Raw genomic sequence first — 23,236 nt, 5'->3', positions numbered from 1 at the left:
CCTGCAACTCGCCTGGCACAGCAGGCACCGTGGTGACGTCACCATCGCTTAGCGACGAAGGGAGGGGAGGGGGTGAACGGGGGCAAGGGGGTGACGTCACCATCGCTTAGCGACGAAGGGAGGGGAGGGGGTGAACGGGGGCAAGGGGGTGACGTCACACGTCTCTAAAAGCGCGGGAAACCCCCCCCCCCTCAGCGATGGCGGCTGTCTCCGAGTCGTCCTCGTGGTCGCCACCGCCCGCGTGGAGGCCCAAGCGCCGCCTCGGCGATGCCGCCCTCGGGCACCACGGGGGCCCCGCGGACCGCCATCGACATCAGTAAGGTTGGAATCTGTGCATCTCGTTCCTCACCATCCTCACAACCTCATCAACCTCTCCCCATCACCTCACCTCGTCCCCCTCCTCACCCATCACCTCACCTGCCTCCTCACCCATCGCCTCACCCATCTCCTCACCCATCGCCTCACCCATCTCCTCACCCATCTCCTCACCCATCGCCTCACCCATCTCCTCACCCATCGCCTCACCCATCTCCTCACCCATCTCCTCACCCATCTCCTCACCATCGCCTCACCCATCTCCTCACCCATCTCCTCACCTATCGCCTCACCCATCTCCTCACCCATCTCCTCACCCATCTCCTCACCCATCTTCTCACCCATCTCCTCACCCATCTCCTCACCCATCTCCTCACCCATCTCCTCACCCATCTCCTCACCCATCTCCTCACCCATCTCCTCACCCATCTCCTCACCCATCTCCTCACCCATCTCCTCACCCATCTCCTCACCCATCTCCTCACCTGTCCCGTGACCTCATCCTGCAACTCGCCTGGCACAGCAGGCACCGTGGTGACGTCACCATCGCTTAGCGACGAAGGGAGGGGAGGGGGTGAACGGGGGCAAGGGGGTGACGTCACCATCGCTTAGCGACGAAGGGAGGGGAGGGGGTGAACGGGGGCAAGGGGGTGACGTCACACGTCTCTAAAAGCGCGGGAAACCCCCCCCCCCCCTCAGCGATGGCGGCTGTCTCCGAGTCGTCCTCGTGGTCGCCACCGCCCGCGTGGAGGCCCAAGCGCCGCCTCGGCGATGCCGCCCTCGGGCACCACGGGGGCCCCGCGGACCGCCATCGACATCAGTAAGGTTGGAATCTGTGCATCTCGTTCCTCACCATCCTCACAACCTCATCAACCTCTCCCCATCACCTCACCTCGTCCCCCTCCTCACCCATCACCTCACCTGCCTCCTCACCCATCGCCTCACCCATCTCCTCACCCATCGCCTCACCCATCTCCTCACCCATCTCCTCACCCATCGCCTCACCCATCTCCTCACCCATCGCCTCACCCATCTCCTCACCCATCTCCTCACCCATCTCCTCACCATCGCCTCACCCATCTCCTCAGCCATCGCCTCACCCATCTCCTCACCCATCTCCTCACCCATCTCCTCACCCATCTCCTCACCCATCTCCTCACCCATCTCCTCACCCATCTCCTCACCCATCGCCTCACCCATCGCCTCACCCATCGCCTCACCCATCTCCTCACCCATCGCCTCACCCATCTCCTCACCCATCTCCTCACCATCGCCTCACCCATCGCCTCACCCATCTCCTCACCCATCGCCTCACCCATCGCCTCACCCATCTCCTCACCCATCTCCTCACCCATCTCCTCACCCATCTCCTCACCCATCTCCTCACCCATCTCCTCACCCATCTCCTCACCCATCGCCTCACCCATCGCCTCACCCATCTCCTCACCCATCGCCTCACCCATCTCCTCACCCATCGCCTCACCCATCGCCTCACCCATCTCTTCACCCATAGCCTCGCCCATCTCCTCACCCATCGCCTCACCCATCTCCTCACCCATCTCCTCACCCATCGCCTCACCCATCGCCTCACCCATCTCCTCACCCATCTCCTCACCCATCTCCTCACCCATCTCCTCACCCATCTCCTCACCCATCTCCTCACCCATCGCCTCACCCATCTCCTCACCCATCGCCTCACCCATCGCCTCACCCATCTCCTCACCCATCGCCTCACCCATCGCCTCACCCATCTCCTCACCCATCTCCTCACCATCGCCTCACCCATCGCCTCACCCATCTCCTCACCATCGCCTCACCCATCGCCTCACCCATCTCCTCACCCATCTCCTCACCCATCTCTTCACCCATCGCCTCACCCATCGCCTCACCCATCGCCTCACCCATCTCCTCACCCATCTCCTCACCCATCTCCTCACCCATCTCCTCACCCATCTCCTCACCCATCTCCTCACCCATCGCCTCACCCATCTCCTCACCCATCTCCTCACCCATCGCCTCACCCATCGCCTCACCCATCGCCTCACCCATCGCCTCACCCATCGCCTCACCCATCGCCTCACCCATCGCCTCACCCATCTCCTCACCCATCTCCTCACCCATCTCCTCACCCATCTCCTCACCCATCTCCTCACCCATCTCCTCACCCATCTCCTCACCCATCTCCTCACCCATCTCCTCACCCATCTCCTCACCCATCTCCTCACCCATCTCCTCACCCATCTCCTCACCCATCGCCTCACCCATCGCCTCACCCATCGCCTCACCCATCGCCTCACCCATCTCCTCACCCATCTCCTCACCCATCTCCTCACCCATCTCCTCACCCATCTCCTCACCCATCTCCTCACCCATCTCCTCACCCATCTCCTCACCCATCTCCTCACCCATCTCCTCACCCATCTCCTCACCCATCTCCTCACCCATCTCCTCACCCATCTCCTCACCCATCTCCTCACCCATCTCCTCACCCATCGCCTCACCTCGTCCCCCTCCTCACTCATCACCTCACCTCGTCCCCCTCCTCACTCATCACCTCACCTCGTCCCCCTCCTCACCCATCGCCTCACCTCGTCCCCCTCCTCACCCATCGCCTCACCTCGTCCCCCTCCTCACCCATCGCCTCACCTCGTCCCCCTCCTCACCCATCGCCTCACCTAGTCCCCCTCCTCACTCATCGCCTCACCTCGTCTCCCTCCTCACTCATCGCCTCACCTCGTCCCCCTCCTCACCCATCGCCTCACCTCCTCCCCCTCCTCGCCCATCGCCTCACCTCGTCCCCCTCCTCGCCCATCGCCTCACCTCATCCCCCTCCTCACCCATCGCCTCACCTCGTCCCCCTCCTCACCCATCGCCTCACCTCGTCCCCCTCCTCACCCATCACCTCACCTCGTCCCCCTCCTCACCCATCACCTCACCTCGTCCCCCTCCTCACCCATCGCCTCACCTCGTCCCCCTCCTCACTCATCGCCTCACCTCGTCCCCCTCCTCACCCATCGCCTCACCTCGTCCCCCTCCTCACTCATCACCTCACCTCGTCCCCCTCCTCACCCATCACCTCACCTCGTCCCCCTCCTCACCCATCGCCTCACCGCGTCTCCCTCCTCACCCATCGCCTCACCTCGTCCCCCTCCTCACTCATCACCTCACCTCGTCCCCCTCCTCACCCATCGCCTCACCTCGTCCCCCTCCTCACCCATCGCCTCACCTCGTCCCCCTCCTCACCCATCGCCTCACCTCGTCCCCCTCCTCACCCATCACCTCACCTCGTTCCCCTCCTAACCCATCACCTCACCTCGTCCCCCTCCTCACTCGTCACCTCACCTCGTCCCCCTCCTCACCCATCACCTCGCCTCGTCCCCCTCCTCACCCATCACCTCACCTCGTCCCCCTCCTCACCCATCACCTCACCTCGTCCCCCTCCTCACCCATCACCTCACCTCGTCCCCCTCCTCACCCATCGCCTCACCTCGTCCCCCTCCTCACTCATCGCCTCACCTCGTCCCCCTCCTCACCCATCACCTCACCTCGTCCCCCTCCTCACCCATCGCCTCACCTCGTCCCCCTCACCCATCGCCTCACCTCGTCCCCCTCCTCACCCATCGCCTCACCTCGTCCCCCTCCTCACTCATCACCTCACCTCGTCCCCCTCCTCACCCATCACCTCACCTCGTCCCCCTCCTCACCCATCGCCTCACCTCATCCCCCTCCTCACCCATCGCCTCACCTCGTCCCCCTCCTCACCCATCACCTCAGCTCGTTCCCCTCCTAACCCATCACCTCACCTCGTCCCCCTCCTCACTCATCACCTCACCTCGTCCCCCTCCTCACCCATCACCTCACCTCGTCCCCCTCCTCACCCATCACCTCACCTCGTCCCCCTCCTCACCCATCTCCTCACCTCGTCCCCCTCCTCACCCATCACCTCACCTCGTCCCCCTCCTCACCCATCACCTCACCTCGTCCCCCTCCTCACCCATCACCTCACCTCGTCCCCCTCCTCACCCATCGCCTCACCTCGTCCCCCTCCTCACTCATCACCTCACCTCGTCCCCCTCCTCACCCATCGCCTCACCTCGTCTCTACTCACCCATCACCTCACCTTCTCACCCATCACCTCGCCACCCATCACCTCACCTAACCCATCACCTCACCTCGTCCCCCTCCTCATCCATCACCTCACCTTGTCTCTCCTCACCCATCACCTCACCTTCTCACCCATCACCTCACCTCGCCACCAATCACCTCACCTAAACCATCACCTCACCTCGTCCCCCTCCTCACCCATTGCCTCACCTCGTCCCCCTCCTCACTCATCACCTCACCTCGTCCCCCTCCTCACCCATCGCCTCACCTCGTCCCCCTCCTCACCCATCGCCTCACCTCGTCCCCCTCCTCACCCATCGCCTCACCTCGTCCCCCTCCTCACCCATCGCCTCACCTAGTCCCCCTCCTCACTCATCGCCTCACCTCGTCTCCCTCCTCACTCATCGCCTCACCTCGTCCCCCTCCTCACCCATCGCCTCACCTCCTCCCCCTCCTCGCCCATCGCCTCACCTCGTCCCCCTCCTCGCCCATCGCCTCACCTCATCCCCCTCCTCACCCATCGCCTCACCTCGTCCCCCTCCTCACCCATCGCCTCACCTCGTCCCCCTCCTCACCCATCACCTCACCTCGTCCCCCTCCTCACCCATCACCTCACCTCGTCCCCCTCCTCACCCATCGCCTCACCTCGTCCCCCTCCTCACTCATCGCCTCACCTCGTCCCCCTCCTCACCCATCGCCTCACCTCGTCCCCCTCCTCACTCATCACCTCACCTCGTCCCCCTCCTCACCCATCACCTCACCTCGTCCCCCTCCTCACCCATCGCCTCACCGCGTCTCCCTCCTCACCCATCGCCTCACCTCGTCCCCCTCCTCACTCATCACCTCACCTCGTCCCCCTCCTCACCCATCGCCTCACCTCGTCCCCCTCCTCACCCATCGCCTCACCTCGTCCCCCTCCTCACCCATCGCCTCACCTCGTCCCCCTCCTCACCCATCACCTCACCTCGTTCCCCTCCTAACCCATCACCTCACCTCGTCCCCCTCCTCACTCGTCACCTCACCTCGTCCCCCTCCTCACCCATCACCTCGCCTCGTCCCCCTCCTCACCCATCACCTCACCTCGTCCCCCTCCTCACCCATCACCTCACCTCGTCCCCCTCCTCACCCATCACCTCACCTCGTCCCCCTCCTCACCCATCGCCTCACCTCGTCCCCCTCCTCACTCATCGCCTCACCTCGTCCCCCTCCTCACCCATCACCTCACCTCGTCCCCCTCCTCACCCATCGCCTCACCTCGTCCCCCTCACCCATCGCCTCACCTCGTCCCCCTCCTCACCCATCGCCTCACCTCGTCCCCCTCCTCACTCATCACCTCACCTCGTCCCCCTCCTCACCCATCACCTCACCTCGTCCCCCTCCTCACCCATCGCCTCACCTCATCCCCCTCCTCACCCATCGCCTCACCTCGTCCCCCTCCTCACCCATCACCTCAGCTCGTTCCCCTCCTAACCCATCACCTCACCTCGTCCCCCTCCTCACTCATCACCTCACCTCGTCCCCCTCCTCACTCATCGCCTCACCTCGTCCCCCTCCTCACCCATCACCTCACCTCGTCCCCCTCCTCACCCATCGCCTCACCTCGTCCCCCTCACCCATCGCCTCACCTCGTCCCCCTCCTCACCCATCGCCTCACCTCGTCCCCCTCCTCACTCATCACCTCACCTCGTCCCCCTCCTCACCCATCACCTCACCTCGTCCCCCTCCTCACCCATCGCCTCACCTCATCCCCCTCCTCACCCATCGCCTCACCTCGTCCCCCTCCTCACCCATCACCTCAGCTCGTTCCCCTCCTAACCCATCACCTCACCTCGTCCCCCTCCTCACTCATCACCTCACCTCGTCCCCCTCCTCACCCATCACCTCACCTCGTCCCCCTCCTCACCCATCACCTCACCTCGTCCCCCTCCTCACCCATCTCCTCACCTCGTCCCCCTCCTCACCCATCACCTCACCTCGTCCCCCTCCTCACCCATCACCTCACCTCGTCCCCCTCCTCACCCATCACCTCACCTCGTCCCCCTCCTCACCCATCGCCTCACCTCGTCCCCCTCCTCACTCATCACCTCACCTCGTCCCCCTCCTCACCCATCGCCTCACCTCGTCTCTACTCACCCATCACCTCACCTTCTCACCCATCACCTCGCCACCCATCACCTCACCTAACCCATCACCTCACCTCGTCCCCCTCCTCATCCATCACCTCACCTTGTCTCTCCTCACCCATCACCTCACCTTCTCACCCATCACCTCACCTCGCCACCAATCACCTCACCTAAACCATCACCTCACCTCGTCCCCCTCCTCACCCATTGCCTCACCTCGTCCCCCTCCTCACTCATCACCTCACCTCGTCCCCCTCCTCACCCATCGCCTCACCTCGTCCCCCTCCTCACTCATCACCTCACCTCGTCCCCCTCCTCACCCATCACCTCACCTCGTCCCCCTCCTCACCCATCGCCTCACCTCGTCCCCCTCCTCACTCATCACCTCACCTCGTCCCCCTCCTCACCCATCGCCTCACCTCGTCCCCCTCCTCACCCATCGCCTCCCCTCGTCCCCCTCCTCACCCATCGCCTCACCTCGTCCCCCTCCTCACCCATCGCCTCACCTCGTCCCCCTCCTCACTCATCACCTCACCTCGTCCCCCTCCTCACCCATCGCCTCACCTCATCCCCCTCCTCACCCATCGCCTCACCTCGTCCCCCTCCTCACCCATCACCTCACCTCGTCCCCCTCCTAACCCATCACCTCACCTCGTCCCCCTCCTCACCCATCACCTCACCTCGTCCCCCTCCTCACCCATCACCTCACCTCGTCCCCCTCCTCACCCATCACCTCACCTCGTCCCCCTCCTCACCCATCGCCTCACCTCGTCCCCCTCCTCACTCATCACCTCACCTCGTCCCCCTCCTCACCCATTGCCTCACCTCGTCTCTCCTCACCCATCACCTCACCTTCTCACCCATCACCTCGCCACCCATCACCTCACCTAACCCATCACCTCACCTCGTCCCCCTCCTCACCCATCACCTCACCTCGTCCCCCTCCTCACCCATCGCCTCACCTCGTCCCCCTCCTCACCCATCGCCTCACCTCGTCCCCCTCCTCACCCATCGCCTCACCTCGTCCCCCTCCTCACTCATCACCTCACCTCGTCCCCCTCCTCACCCATCACCTCACCTCGTCCCCCTCCTCACCCATCGCCTCACCTCATCCCCCTCCTCACCCATCGCCTCACCTCGTCCCCCTCCTCACCCATCACCTCAGCTCGTTCCCCTCCTAACCCATCACCTCACCTCGTCCCCCTCCTCACTCATCACCTCACCTCGTCCCCCTCCTCACCCATCACCTCACCTCGTCCCCCTCACCCATCACCTCACCTCGTCCCCCTCCTCACCCATCACCTCACCTCGTCCCCCTCCTCACCCATCACCTCACCTCGTCCCCCTCCTCACCCATCACCTCACCTCGTCCCCCTCCTCACCCATCACCTCACCTCGTCCCCCTCCTCACCCATCACCTCACCTCGTCCCCCTCCTCACCCATCGCCTCACCTCGTCCCCCTCCTCACTCATCACCTCACCTCGTCCCCCTCCTCACCCATCGCCTCACCTCGTCTCTACTCACCCATCACCTCACCTTCTCACCCATCACCTCGCCACCCATCACCTCACCTAACCCATCACCTCACCTCGTCCCCCTCCTCATCCATCACCTCACCTTGTCTCTCCTCACCCATCACCTCACCTTCTCACCCATCACCTCACCTCGCCACCAATCACCTCACCTAAACCATCACCTCACCTCGTCCCCCTCCTCACCCATTGCCTCACCTCGTCCCCCTCCTCACTCATCACCTCACCTCGTCCCCCTCCTCACCCATCGCCTCACCTCGTCCCCCTCCTCACTCATCACCTCACCTCGTCCCCCTCCTCACCCATCGCCTCACCTCGTCCCCCTCCTCACCCATCGCCTCCCCTCGTCCCCCTCCTCACCCATCGCCTCACCTCGTCCCCCTCCTCACCCATCGCCTCACCTCGTCCCCCTCCTCACTCATCGCCTCACCTCGTCCCCCTCCTCACCCATCGCCTCACCTCGTCCCCCTCCTCACCCATCGCCTCACCTCGTCCCCCTCCTCACCCATCGCCTCACCTCGTCCCCCTCCTAACCCATCACCTCACCTCGTCCCCCTCCTCACCCATCACCTCACCTCGTCCCCCTCCTCACCCATCACCTCACCTCGTCCCCCTCCTCACCCATCACCTCACCTCGTCCCCCTCCTCACCCATCACCTCACCTCGTCCCCCTCCTCACCCATCACCTCACCTCGTCCCCCTCCTCACCCATCACCTCACCTCGTCCCCCTCCTCACCCATCACCTCACCTCGTCCCCCTCCTCACCCATCGCCTCACCTCGTCCCCCTCCTCACTCATCACCTCACCTCGTCCCCCTCCTCACCCATTGCCTCACCTCGTCTCTCCTCACCCATCACCTCACCTTCTCACCCATCACCTCGCCACCCATCACCTCACCTAACCCATCACCTCACCTCGTCCCCCTCCTCATCCATCACCTCACCTTGTCTCTCCTCACCCATCACCTCACCTCGTCCCCCTCCTCACCCATCGCCTCACCTCGTCCCCCTCCTCACCCATCGCCTCACCTCGTCCCCCTCTTCACTCATCACCTCACCTCGTCCCCCTCCTCACCCATCACCTCACCTCGTCCCCCTCCTCACCCATCACCTCACCTCGTCCCCCTCCTCACTCATCACCTCACCTCGTCCCCCTCCTCACCCATCGCCTCACCTCGTCCCCCTCCTCACCCATCGCCTCACCTCGTCCCCCTCCTCACCCATCGCCTCACCCATCGCCTCACCTCGTCCCCCTCCTCACCCATCGCCTCACCTCGTCCCCCTCCTCACCCATCGCCTCACCTCGTCCCCCTCCTCACCCATCGCCTCACCTCGTCCCCCTCCTCACCCATCGCCTCACCTCGTCCCCCTCCTCACCCATCGCCTCACCTCGTCCCCCTCCTCACCCATCGCCTCACCTCGTCCCCCTCCTCACCCATCGCCTCACCTCGTCCCCCTCCTCACCCATCGCCTCACCTCGTCCCCCTCCTCACCCATCGCCTCACCTCGTCCCCCTCCTCACCCATCGCCTCACCTCGTCCCCCTCCTCACCCATCGCCTCACCTCGTCCCCCTCCTCACTTATCGCCTCACCTCGTCCTCCTCCTCACCCATCGCCTCACCTCGTCCCCCTCCTCACTCATCGCCTCACCTCGTCCCCCTCCTCACCCATCGCCTCACCTCGTCCCCCTCCTCACCCATCGCCTCACCTCGTCCCCCTCCTCACCCATCGCCTCACCTCGTCCCCCTCCTCACCCATCGCCTCACCTCGTCCCCCTCCTCACTCATCGCCTCACCTCGTCCCCCTCCTCACCCATCGCCTCACCTCGTCTCTCCTCACCCATCACCTCGCCACCCATCACCTCACCTAACCCATCACCTCACCTCGTCCCCCTCCTCACCCATCGCCTCACCTCGTCCCCCTCCTCACCCATCACCTCACCTCGTCCCCCTCCTCACTCATCACCTCACTTCGTCCCCCTCCTCACCCATCGCCTCACCTCGTCCCCCTCCCCACCCATCACCTCACCTCGTCCCCCTCCTCACCCATCACCTCACCTCGTCCCCCTCCTCACCCATCGCCTCACCTCGTCTCCCTCCTCACTCATCACCTCACCTCGTCCCCCTCCTCACCCATCGCCTCACCTCGTCCCCCTCCTCATCCATCACCTCACCTCGTCCCCCTCCTCACTCATCACCTCACCTCGTCCCCCTCCTCACCCATCGCCTCACCTCGTCTCCCTCCTCACTCATCACCTCACCTCGTCCCCCTCCTCACCCATCGCCTCACCTCGTCCCCTTCCTCACCCATCGCCTCACCTCGTCCCCCTCCTCACCCATCGCCTCACCTCGTCTCCCTCCTCACCCATCGCCTCACCTCGTCCCCCTCCTCACTCATCACCTCACCTCGTCCCCCTCCTCACCCATCGCCTCACCTCGTCCCCCTCCTCACCCATCACCTCACCTCGTCCCCCTCCCCACCCATCACCTCACCTCGTCTCCCTCCTCACCCATCACCTCACCTCGTCCCCCTCCTCACCTATCACCTCACCTCGTCTCCCTCCTCACTCATCACCTCACCTCGTCCCCCTCCTCACTCATCACCTCACCTCGTCCCCCTCTTCACCCATCACCTCACCTCGTCTCCCTCATCACTTATCACCTCACTCCGTCCCCCTCCTCACCCATCACCTCACCTCGTCCCCCTCCTCACCCATCACCTCACCTCGTCCCCCTCCTCACCCATCACCTCACCTCGTCCCCCTCCTCACTCATCGCCTCACCTCGTCCCCCTCCTCACCCATCGCCTCACCTCGTCCCCCTCCTCACCCATCACCTCGTCTCCCTCCTCACCCATCACCTCACCTCGTCCCCCTCCTCACCCATCACCTCACCTCGTCCCCCTCCTCACTCATCACCTCACCTCGTCCCCCTCCTCACCCATCACCTCACCTCGTCTCCCTCCTCACTCATCACCTCACCTCGTCCCCCTCCACCCATCACGTCACCTCGTCTCCCTCCTCACCCGTCACCTCACCTCGTCCCCCTCACCCATCACCTCACCTCGTCTCCCTCCTCACTCATCACCTCACCTCGTCCCCCTCCACCCATCACGTCACCTCGTCTCCCTCCTCACCCATCACGTCACCTCGTCTCTCCTCACCCATCACCTCACCTTCTCACCCATCACCTCGCCACCCATCACCTCACCTAACCCATCACCTCACCTCGTCCCCCTCCTCACCCATCACCTCACCTCGTCCCCCTCCTCACCCATCGCCTCACCTCGTCCCCCTCCTCACCCATCGCCTCACCTCGTCCCCCTCCTCACCCATCGCCTCACCTCGTCCCCCTCCTCACTCATCACCTCACCTCGTCCCCCTCCTCACCCATCACCTCACCTCGTCCCCCTCCTCACCCATCGCCTCACCTCATCCCCCTCCTCACCCATCGCCTCACCTCGTCCCCCTCCTCACCCATCGCCTCACCTCGTCCCCCTCCTCACCCATCACCTCAGCTCGTTCCCCTCCTAACCCATCACCTCACCTCGTCCCCCTCCTCACTCATCACCTCACCTCGTCCCCCTCCTCACCCATCACCTCACCTCGTCCCCCTCCTCACCCATCACCTCACCTCGTCCCCCTCCTCACCCATCACCTCACCTCGTCCCCCTCCTCACCCATCACCTCACCTCGTCCCCCTCCTCACCCATCACCTCACCTCGTCCCCCTCCTCACCCATCACCTCACCTCGTCCCCCTCCTCACCCATCGCCTCACCTCGTCCCCCTCCTCACTCATCACCTCACCTCGTCCCCCTCCTCACCCATCGCCTCACCTCGTCTCTACTCACCCATCACCTCACCTTCTCACCCATCACCTCGCCACCCATCACCTCACCTAACCCATCACCTCACCTCGTCCCCCTCCTCATCCATCACCTCACCTTGTCTCTCCTCACCCATCACCTCACCTTCTCACCCATCACCTCACCTCGCCACCAATCACCTCACCTAAACCATCACCTCACCTCGTCCCCCTCCTCACCCATTGCCTCACCTCGTCCCCCTCCTCACTCATCACCTCACCTCGTCCCCCTCCTCACCCATCGCCTCACCTCGTCCCCCTCCTCACTCATCACCTCACCTCGTCCCCCTCCTCACCCATCGCCTCACCTCGTCCCCCTCCTCACCCATCGCCTCCCCTCGTCCCCCTCCTCACCCATCGCCTCACCTCGTCCCCCTCCTCACCCATCGCCTCACCTCGTCCCCCTCCTCACCCATCACCTCACCTCGTCCCCCTCCTCACCCATCGCCTCACCTCATCCCCCTCCTCACCCATCGCCTCACCTCGTCCCCCTCCTCACCCATCACCTCACCTCGTCCCCCTCCTAACCCATCACCTCACCTCGTCCCCCTCCTCACCCATCACCTCACCTCGTCCCCCTCCTCACCCATCACCTCACCTCGTCCCCCTCCTCACCCATCACCTCACCTCGTCCCCCTCCTCACCCATCACCTCACCTCGTCCCCCTCCTCACCCATCACCTCACCTCGTCCCCCTCCTCACCCATCACCTCACCTCGTCCCCCTCCTCACCCATCACCTCACCTCGTCCCCCTCCTCACCCATCACCTCACCTCGTCCCCCTCCTCACCCATCACCTCACCTCGTCCCCCTCCTCACCCATCGCCTCACCTCGTCCCCCTCCTCACTCATCGCCTCACCTCGTCCCCCTCCTCACCCATTGCCTCACCTCGTCTCTCCTCACCCATCACCTCACCTTCTCACCCATCACCTCGCCACCCATCACCTCACCTAACCCATCACCTCACCTCGTCCCCCTCCTCATCCATCACCTCACCTTGTCTCTCCTCACCCATCACCTCACCTCGTCCCCCTCCTCACCCATCGCCTCACCTCGTCCCCCTCCTCACCCATCGCCTCACCTCGTCCCCCTCCTCACTCATCACCTCACCTCGTCCCCCTCCTCACCCATCACCTCACCTCGTCCCCCTCCTCACCCATCACCTCACCTCGTCCCCCTCCTCACTCATCACCTCACCTCGTCCCCCTCCTCACCCATCGCCTCACCTCGTCCCCCTCCTCACCCATCGCCTCACCTCGTCCCCCTCCTCACCCATCGCCTCACCCATCGCCTCACCTCGTCCCCCTCCTCACCCATCGCCTCACCTCGTCCCCCTCCTCACCCATCGCCTCACCTCGTCCCCCTCCTCACCCATCGCCTCACCTCGTCCCCCTCCTCACCCATCGCCTCACCTCGTCCCCCTCCTCACCCATCGCCTCACCTCGTCCCCCTCCTCACCCATCGCCTCACCTCGTCCCCCTCCTCACCCATCGCCTCACCTCGTCCCCCTCCTCACCCATCGCCTCACCTCGTCCCCCTCCTCACCCATCGCCTCACCTCGTCCCCCTCCTCACCCATCGCCTCACCTCGTCCCCCTCCTCACTTATCGCCTCACCTCGTCCTCCTCCTCACCCATCGCCTCACCTCGTCCCCCTCCTCACTCATCGCCTCACCTCGTCCCCCTCCTCACCCATCGCCTCACCTCGTCCCCCTCCTCACCCATCGCCTCACCTCGTCCCCCTCCTCACCCATCGCCTCACCTCGTCCCCCTCCTCACCCATCGCCTCACCTCGTCCCCCTCCTCACTCATCGCCTCACCTCGTCCCCCTCCTCACTCATCGCCTCACCTCGTCCCCCTCCTCACCCATCGCCTCACCTCGTCTCTCCTCACCCATCACCTCGCCACCCATCACCTCACCTAACCCATCACCTCACCTCGTCCCCCTCCTCACCCATCGCCTCACCTCGTCCCCCTCCTCACCCATCACCTCACCTCGTCCCCCTCCTCACTCATCACCTCACTTCGTCCCCCTCCTCACCCATCGCCTCACCTCGTCCCCCTCCCCACCCATCACCTCACCTCGTCCCCCTCCTCACCCATCACCTCACCTCGTCCCCCTCCTCACCCATCGCCTCACCTCGTCTCCCTCCTCACTCATCACCTCACCTCGTCCCCCTCCTCACCCATCGCCTCACCTCGTCCCCCTCCTCATTCATCACCTCACCTTGTCCCCCTCCTCACTCATCACCTCACCTCGTCCCCCTCCTCACCCATCGCCTCACCTCGTCCCCCTCCTCACCCATCGCCTCACCTCGTCCCCCTCCTCACCCATCGCCTCACCTCGTCCCCCTCCTCACCCATCGCCTCACCTCGTCTCCCTCCTCACCCATCGCCTCACCTCGTCCCCCTCCTCACTCATCACCTCGTCCCCCTCCTCACCCATCGCCTCACCTCGTCCCCCTCCTCACCCATCACCTCACCTCGTCCCCCTCCCCACCCATCACCTCACCTCGTCTCCCTCCTCACCCATCACCTCACCTCGTCCCCCTCCTCACCCATCACCTCACCTCGTCTCCCTCCTCACTCATCACCTCACCTCGTCCCCCTCCTCACTCATCACCTCACCTCCTCCCCCTCTTCACCCATCACCTCACCTCGTCTCCCTCATCACTTATCACCTCACTCCGTCCCCCTCCTCACCCATCACCTCACCTCGTCCCCCTCCTCACCCATCACCTCACCTCGTCCCCCTCCTCACCCATCGCCTCACCTCGTCCCCCTCCTCACTCATCGCCTCACCTCGTCCCCCTCCTCACCCATCGCCTCACCTCGTCCCCCTCCTCACCCATCACCTCGTCTCCCTCCTCACCCATCACCTCACCTCGTCCCCCTCCTCACCCATCACCTCACCTCGTCCCCCTCCTCACTCATCACCTCACCTCGTCCCCCTCCTCACCCATCACCTCACCTCGTCTCCCTCCTCACTCATCACCTCACCTCGTCCCCCTCCACCCATCACGTCACCTCGTCTCCCTCCTCACCCGTCACCTCACCTCGTCCCCCTCCTCACCCATCGCCTCACCTCGTCCCCCTCCTCACTCATCGCCTCACCTCGTCCCCCTCCTCACCCATCGCCTCACCTCGTCTCCCTCCTCACCCATCGCCTCACCTCGTCCCCCTCCTCACTCATCACCTCACCTCGTCCCCCTCCTCACCCATCGCCTCACCTCGTCCCCCTCCTCACCCATCGCCTCACCTCGTCCCCCTCCTCACTCATCGCCTCACCTCGTCCCCCTCCTCACCCATCGCCTCACCTCGTCTCTCCTCACCCATCACCTCGCCACCCATCACCTCACCTAACCCATCACCTCACCTCGTCCCCCTCCTCAACCATCACCTCACCTTGTCTCTCCTCACCCATCACCTCACCTTCTCACCCATCACCTCGCCACCCATCACCTCACCTAAACCATCACCTCACCTCGTCCCCCTCCTCACCCATCACCTCACCTCGTCCCCCTCCTCACCCATCACCTCACCTCGTCCCCCTCCTCACTCATCGCCTCACCTCGTCCCCCTCCTCACCCATCGCCTCACCTCGTCCCCCTCCTCACCCATCACCTCGTCTCCCTCCTCACCCATCACCTCACCTCGTCCCCCTCCTCACCCATCACCTCACCTCGTCCCCCTCCTCACTCATCACCTCACCTCGTCCCCCTCCTCACCCATCACCTCACCTCGTCTCCCTCCTCACTCATCACCTCACCTCGTCCCCCTCCACCCATCACGTCACCTCGTCTCCCTCCTCACCCGTCACCTCACCTCGTCCCCCTCCTCACCCATCGCCTCACCTCGTCCCCCTCCTCACTCATCGCCTCACCTCGTCCCCCTCCTCACCCATCGCCTCACCTCGTCTCCCTCCTCACCCATCGCCTCACCTCGTCCCCCTCCTCACTCATCACCTCACCTCGTCCCCCTCCTCACCCATCGCCTCACCTCGTCCCCCTCCTCACCCATCGCCTCACCTCGTCCCCCTCCTCACTCATCGCCTCACCTCGTCCCCCTCCTCACCCATCGCCTCACCTCGTCTCTCCTCACCCATCACCTCGCCACCCATCACCTCACCTAACCCATCACCTCACCTCGTCCCCCTCCTCAACCATCACCTCACCTTGTCTCTCCTCACCCATCACCTCACCTTCTCACCCATCACCTCGCCACCCATCACCTCACCTAAACCATCACCTCACCTCGTCCCCCTCCTCACCCATCACCTCACCTCGTCCCCCTCCTCACTCATCACCTCACCTCGTCCCCCTTCTCACCCATCGCCTCACCTCGTCCCCCTCCTCACTCATCACCTCACCTTGTCCCCCTCCTCACCCATCGCCTCACCTCGTCCCCCTCCTCACCCATCACCTCACCTTGTCTCCCTCCTCACCCATCGCCTCACCTCGTCCCCCTTCTCACTCATCACCTCACCTTGTCCCCCTCCTCACCCATCGCCTCACCTCGTCCCCCTCCTCACTCATCACCTCACCTTGTCTCCCTCCTCACCCATCGCCTCACCTCGTCCCCCTCCTCACCCATCACCTCACCTCGTCCCCCTCCTCACCCATCGCCTCACCTCGTCCCCCTCCTCACCCATCACCTCACCTCGTCCCCCTCCTCACTCATCACCTCACCTCGTCCCCCTCCTCACCCATCGCCTCACCTCGTCCCCCTCCTCACTCATCACCTCACCTTGTCCCCCTCCTCACCCATCGCCTCACCTCGTCCCCCTCCTCACCCATCACCTCACCTTGTCTCCCTCCTCACCCATCGCCTCACCTCGTCCCCCTTCTCACTCATCACCTCACCTTGTCCCCCTCCTCACCCATCGCCTCACCTCGTCCCCCTCCTCACTCATCACCTCACCTTGTCTCCCTCCTCACCCATCGCCTCACCTCGTCCCCCTCCTCACCCATCACCTCACCTCGTCCCCCTCCTCACCCATCGCCTCACCTCGTCCCCCTCCTCACCCATCGCCTCACCTCGTCCCCCTCCTCACCCATCGCCTCACCTCGTCCCCCTCCTCACCCCTCACCTCACCTCGTCCCCCTCCTCACTCATCACCTCACCTCGTCCCCCTCCTCACCCATCGCCTCACCTCGTCCCCCTCCTCACCCATCGCCTCACCTCGTCCCCCTCCCCACCCATCACCTCACCTCGTCCCCCTCTTCACCCATCACCTCACCTCGTCTCCCTCCTCACCCATCGCCTCACCTCGTCTCCCTCCTCACCCATCACCTCACCTCGTCCCCCTCCTCACCCATCACCTCACCTCGTCCCCCTCCTCACCCATCACCTCACCTCGTCCCCCTCCTCACTCATCACCTCACCTCGTCCCGCTCCTCACTCATCGCCTCACCTCGTCCCCCTCCTCACCCATCGCCTCACCTCGTCCCCCTCCTCACTCATCGCCTCACCTCATCCCTCTCCTCACCCATCGCCTCACCTCGTCCCCCTCCTCACCCATCACCTCGTCTCCCTCCTCACCCATCACCTCACCTCGTCCCCCTCCTCACTCATCACCTCACCTCGTCCCCCTCCACCCATCACGTCACCTCGTCTCCCTCCTCACCCGTCACCTCACCTCGTCCCCCTCCTCACCCATCGCCTCACCTCGTCCCCCTCCTCACTCATCGCCTCACCTCGTCCCCCTCCTCACCCATCGCCTCACCTCGTCTCCCTCCTCACCCATCACCTCACCTCGTCTCCCTCCTCACCCATCACCTCACCTCGTCCCCCTCCTCACTCATCACCTCACCTCGTCCCCCTCCTCCCCCATCACCTCACCTCGTCCCCCTCCTCACCCATCGCCTCACCTCGTCTCCCTCCTCACCCATCGCCTCACCTCGTCCCCCTCCTCACTCATCACCTCACCTCGTCTCCCTCCTCACCCATCACCTCACCTCGTCCCCCTCCTCACCCATCACCTCACCTCGTCCCCCTCCTCACCCATCACCTCACCTCGTCTCTTCTCAACCATCACCTCACCTCGTCCCCCTCCTCAACCATCACCTCTCTTTGTCTCTCCTCACCCATCACCTCACCTCGCCACCCATCACCTCACCTAAACCATCACCTCACCTCGTCTCCCTCCTCACCCATCGCCTCACCTCGTCCCCCTCCTCACCCATCACCTCACCTCGTCCCCCTCCTCACCCATCACCTCACCTCGCCACCCATCACCTCACCTAAACCATCGCCTCACCTCTTCTCCCTCCTCACCCATCACCTCACCTCGTCCCCCTCCTCACCCATCACCTCACCTCGTCTGTCCTAACACATCACCGCACCTCGTCTCTCCTCAACCATCACCTCACCTCGTCTCTCCTCACCCATCACCTCACTTCGTCCCCCTCCTCACTCATCACCTCACCTCATCCTCCTCACTCATCGCCTCGTCTCGTTAAGCTCCATCACCTCGTCTGTCCTTACTCATCACCTCACCTCGTCACCCATCACCTCAGCTCGTCCCCCACCTCAACCATCACCTCACCTTGTCTTCTTCACCTATCACCTCAACTCGCCTCTGTGGTGGCAGTTACATTGGAAAACCAAACGACTTGTCTCAGACCGCATCCGTGAACACAAGGGCAGACCTAAAACACTGTTGGACCAACACCTCAGCCATGGCAGACCATTGTTAGAATTCAGTGGGCTCACATGACATTGACTTCTCCAAGATGGAGGTTCTGTGCAAGCCATCCGGCTACCATGAGAGATTCGTTCATGAGGCGATCCACATCTACAAACACACACAATTTCAACCGAGTAGATGGATTCTGGCTTAGCAATCATTGCAAGGATGTGATAAACCATTTCGGGTCTTGATTTATTGTATTCACGTTTACGGTGAATTTCAGACCGCATTCCATTCTCCTCTCCACCCTTCTCCGTTCCGAGCATAGATGGACTCGTCCGTCTGAACAACACTCGTCGCTGTCCGTTGTACTAAAGTAAAAAAAAACGCCACTTTTTTCAGAAATGTTCTTGCTGTGGTTTTCACACCTGATGATTGCTTGTGTTGCAATTGAAATGTGAGAATTTTATTGTTTTATTTTAATAATTTTATTATTTCCCTTCTACGTGACTTTATTGAAAGAACCAAGAATATCAACCAAATTCTATAAATGCATTTTCAAATGTGGAGGGACAACCCGGAAAACCGGGAAAATACCACGTGACCACAGGGAGAATATGCAAACTCCATATATACAGGCGGAAGGGCTGGGATAAAATACACAACCTCCTGTATATCTCTGACTCACCCACTCAACCTCCCATATTCCCTCACCCATCCATCCACTAACGCAATCATCAACCCACTCACAAACCCATCTATTCATCTATTCACCCACCCACTGACTCACTACCTCACCCACCCACTTACCCTGCAACCCACTTAATCTCTAACACACTCACCCACTCACCGACTCCCTCAACCACTGACCCACTGACTCACTCACAGACCCACCCAGTTAATCACCCACTCTATGTGTAGTGCTCACCTCTTCTGGTATTGTGAGATATTCTTCCTTCCAGCAGCTTCTTCATGACGACGCCCGTGGGGTGGGCGAGCCTCTCAACGAGCCAGGCGAGAGGGACCACAGCCTGGTCATGTTGGGTTCATAGTGCAGTGGGGCACACGGTCCACTCCAGCTCCATGTATGGCTTGCCCTGGTACAGATGTTAAATACCTCGTCTGGTATACAGGCCGTGGGATTGATCCCGACCCTGCCACCTGTGTATTTGGAGTTTGCATGTTCTCTCTGTGGTGGTGTGGATTGTTCTCTGGGTACTCCAATTTTTACCTCCACATAAAAAAAAATGTGTTTAAAGAGTGCTATACATTGCTACACATTTCCACTTGAAGCCATTTTCATTTTGTTTAATAGTTTATTCTAAACAGCCACTCTCAGTTTAAGCAACTATTCTACTTATTCGCGTATTGATATCACCTGAGGTGGCACTACTTAAGTTGAAGTGCATGCAGCCCAGCAATTGCTTCCTCAATGCTGACAGATGGACCTCCACTCGAGGAGCTCGAGAAAGCCCCTCGAGATAGTTTTGGCCTCCTGTTCCCTGCTGGCCAGACATTGTATAGGAGGTGGGATTACCCACACTGTATCCCACTACACACAAATTGCCCATCGACTGCACTGTTCCCATTTATACTGCTGAGTGGACAGAGGGAGGGGGAATGAAAAAATATATATTTTAGCAGGTAAGGCTCACTGAGCTATGCAGCTCTTCTTTCAGAATCAACTTGGCCACATGATAGCTCAACGAAGTGGCTAATTACGTAAAAATGCATAGCAACCAAATACTCCAAACGTGTGTTGATTATAAATGTGGAGGGAAAAACAGGAGGACCCGGAGAAAAATCCAGGTGACCACAGGGATAAGATGCAAACTCCAAATATACAGGCGGCAGGGTCGGGATCGATTCCATGACCTCCTGTATACTAGGCAAGGTAGTTAACATCTCACCACCGTGGTGCCCCATTCTCTGACTCACTCACCCACCCACCCACTCACACACTAACTTATCCACTCAACCTCCTACACTAACTTACCCACCCACCCACCAGCCACTCACCCAAACATCCACCCATTCACCTACTGACTCACACCACTTACTCAAATACCCATCCACTCACACAATGACCCAGCCACTGACTCAGCCACCCACCAACTCACCCACCCAACCCCCATTCAACCACCCAACCACCAACCCACCCATTCACTCACTCATCCACTCACCCACAAAACAAAAACTAAACTGTTTTTATTTTACCAGATAAGACCTACAGGGCTATATAGATCTTTTTCAAAAGTGACCTTGTTACAAATGACAGGTTAACGATGTCGCTTATCACATACACATGCATTGCAGCCAAATCCTCTGAATGCAATTTTATTCTCAATGCAGAGGGAAAACCCCGTGGACCTGGAGAAAAATCTACGCGACCACGAGGAGAACAAGCACAATCAAATATACTTGCGACAGGGTCGGGATCGAATCGACAACCTTCTGTATACACTAGGTGAGGAAGTTAACATCTCACCCCCGTGGCACCCCATTTTCTGACTCACTCACTCAAACACCCACCCATTCACCGATTCACTCGCACCACTTACTCAAATACCCACCCTCTCACCCATAGCCCATCCACTCACTCATGAACCCTCCGAAACACTCACCCATTCACTCACCGACTCACTCACCCATAAATTCGCATACCCATCTTCTCAACCACTCAGCCAGCCACCCATTCAATCTCGTACCCAATAGAGGTGTGTGTAGGTGTGTGTAAGTGTATAGAGGTGTGTGTGTGTAAGGGTGTGTAAGTGTGCAGAGGTGTGTGTGTCGGTGTGTGTAGGTGTGTGTAAATATATAGAGGTGTGTGTAAGGGTGTGTAAGTGTGCAGAGGTGTGTGTGTCGGTGTGTGTAGGTGTGTGTAAGTATATAGAGGTGTGTGTGGAGGTGTGTGTGTCGGTGGTGTGTGTAAGTGTGTGGAGGTGTGTGTGTCGGTGGTGTGTGTAAGTGTCTAGAGGTGTGTGTGTCGGTGTGTGTGAGTGTATAGAGGTGGGTGTGTAAGTGTGTAGAGGTGTGTGAGTCGGTGTGTATAAGTGTCTAGAGGTGTGTGTGTCGGTGTGTGTGAGTGTATAGAGGTGTGTGTAGGTGTTTGTGAGTGTATAGAGGTGTGTGTGTAGGTGTATAGAGGTGTGTGTGTAGGTGTGTGTGTAAGTGTATAGAGGTGGGTGTGTAAGTGTGTAGAGGTGTGTGTGTCGGTGTGTGTGAGTGTATAGAGGTGTGTGTGTAGGGGTGTGTAAGGGTCTAGAGGTGTGTGTAGGTGTGTGTGAGCGTATAGAGGGGTGTTGTGTGTAGGTGTGTGTAAGTGTATAGAGGTGTGTGTAGGTTTGTGTAAGTGTATAGAGGTGTATGTGTAGGTGTGTGTACATGTATAGAGGTGTGTGTAGGTATGTGTAAGTGTATAGAGAGGTGTGTGTAGGTGTGTGTAAGTGTATAGAGGTGTATGTGTAGGTGTGTGTAAGTGTATAGAGGTGTGTGTAGGTATGTGTAAGTGTATAGAGAGGTGTGTGTAGGTGTGTGTAAGTGTATAGTGGTGTGTGTAGGTGTGTGTAAATCTATAGTGGTGTGTGTAGGTGTGTGAGTGTATAGATGTGTGTGTAAGTGTATAGAGGTGTGTGTAGGTGTGTGAGTAGGTGTGTAAATGTCTAAAGGTGTGTGTGTGTAGGTGTGTCAGTGTATAGAGGTGTGTGTAGGTGTGTGTAAGTATATAGAGGTGTGTGTGTGTAGGTGTGTGTAAGTATATAGAGGTGTGTGTGTGTAGGTGTGTGTAAGTGTATAGTGGTGTGTGTAGGTGTGTGAGTGTATAGATGTGTGTGTGTTAGTGTGTGTAAGTGTATAGAGGTGTGTGTAGGTGTGTGAGTAGGTGTGTAAATGTCTAAAGGTGTGTGTGTGTAGGTGTGTCAGTGTATAGAGCTGTGTGTAGGTGTGTGTAAGTATATAGAGGTGTGTGAGTGTATAGAGGTGTGTGTGTAGGTGTGTGTGAGTGTATAGAGGTGTGCTGTGTGTAGGTGTGTGTCAGTGTATAGAGGTGTGTGTAGGTGTATAGAGGTGTGTGTATGTAGGGGTGTGTAAGTGTCTAGAGATGTGTGTGTGTGTAGGTGTGTGTGAGCGTATAGAGGTGTGTTGTGTGTAGGTGTGTGTAAGTGTATAGAGGTGTATGTGTGTAGCTGTGTGTGTAAGTGTATAGAGGTGTGTGTGTGTAAGGGTGTGTGTGTGTGTGTAGGTGTGTGTGAGTGTATATTGGTGTGTGTAGGTGTGTGTAAGTATATAGAGGGGTGTGTGTAAGGGTGTGTAAGTGTATAGAGGTGTGTGTGTGTAGGTGTGTGTAAGTGTATAGAGGTGTGTGTAGGTGTGTGTAAGTGTATAGACGTGTATGTGTGGGTGTGTGTAAGTGTATAGTGGTGTGTGTAGGTGTGTGTAAGTGTATAGTGGTGTGTGTAGGTGTGTGTAAGTGTATAGTGGTGTGTGTAGGTGTGTGTAAATCTATAGTGGTGTGTGTAGGTGTGTGAGTGTATAGATGTGTGTGTAAGTGTATAGAGGTGTGTGTAGGTGTGTGAGTAGGTGTGTAAATGTCTAAAGGTGTGTGTGTGTAGGTGTGTCAGTGTATAGAGGTGTGTGTAGGTGTGTGTAAGTATATAGAGGTGTGTGTGT

The 23,236-nt window shown here is 60.6% G+C and overlaps 1 long non-coding RNA gene across 1 annotated transcript; it reads left to right on the top strand.

The window, feature by feature from the left end:
- Positions 1-207: 207 nt before the first annotated feature.
- On the top strand, positions 208-21,339 carry LOC144724760 (uncharacterized). Its single transcript, XR_013586575.1, has 3 exons — positions 208-316; positions 1,015-1,135; positions 20,921-21,339. It is a non-coding gene; the product is annotated as an uncharacterized LOC144724760 (long non-coding RNA).
- Positions 21,340-23,236: the final 1,897 nt, after the last annotated feature.

Source organism: Lampetra planeri, chromosome 21 (genome assembly GCF_965212315.1).
Source record: "Lampetra planeri chromosome 21, kcLamPlan1.2.h2, whole genome shotgun sequence".
Lineage (NCBI taxonomy): Eukaryota > Metazoa > Chordata > Hyperoartia > Petromyzontiformes > Petromyzontidae > Lampetra > Lampetra planeri.
The sequence above is the reverse complement of the archived record's forward strand: the minus strand, read 5'-3'. Positions and strand labels throughout refer to the sequence as shown.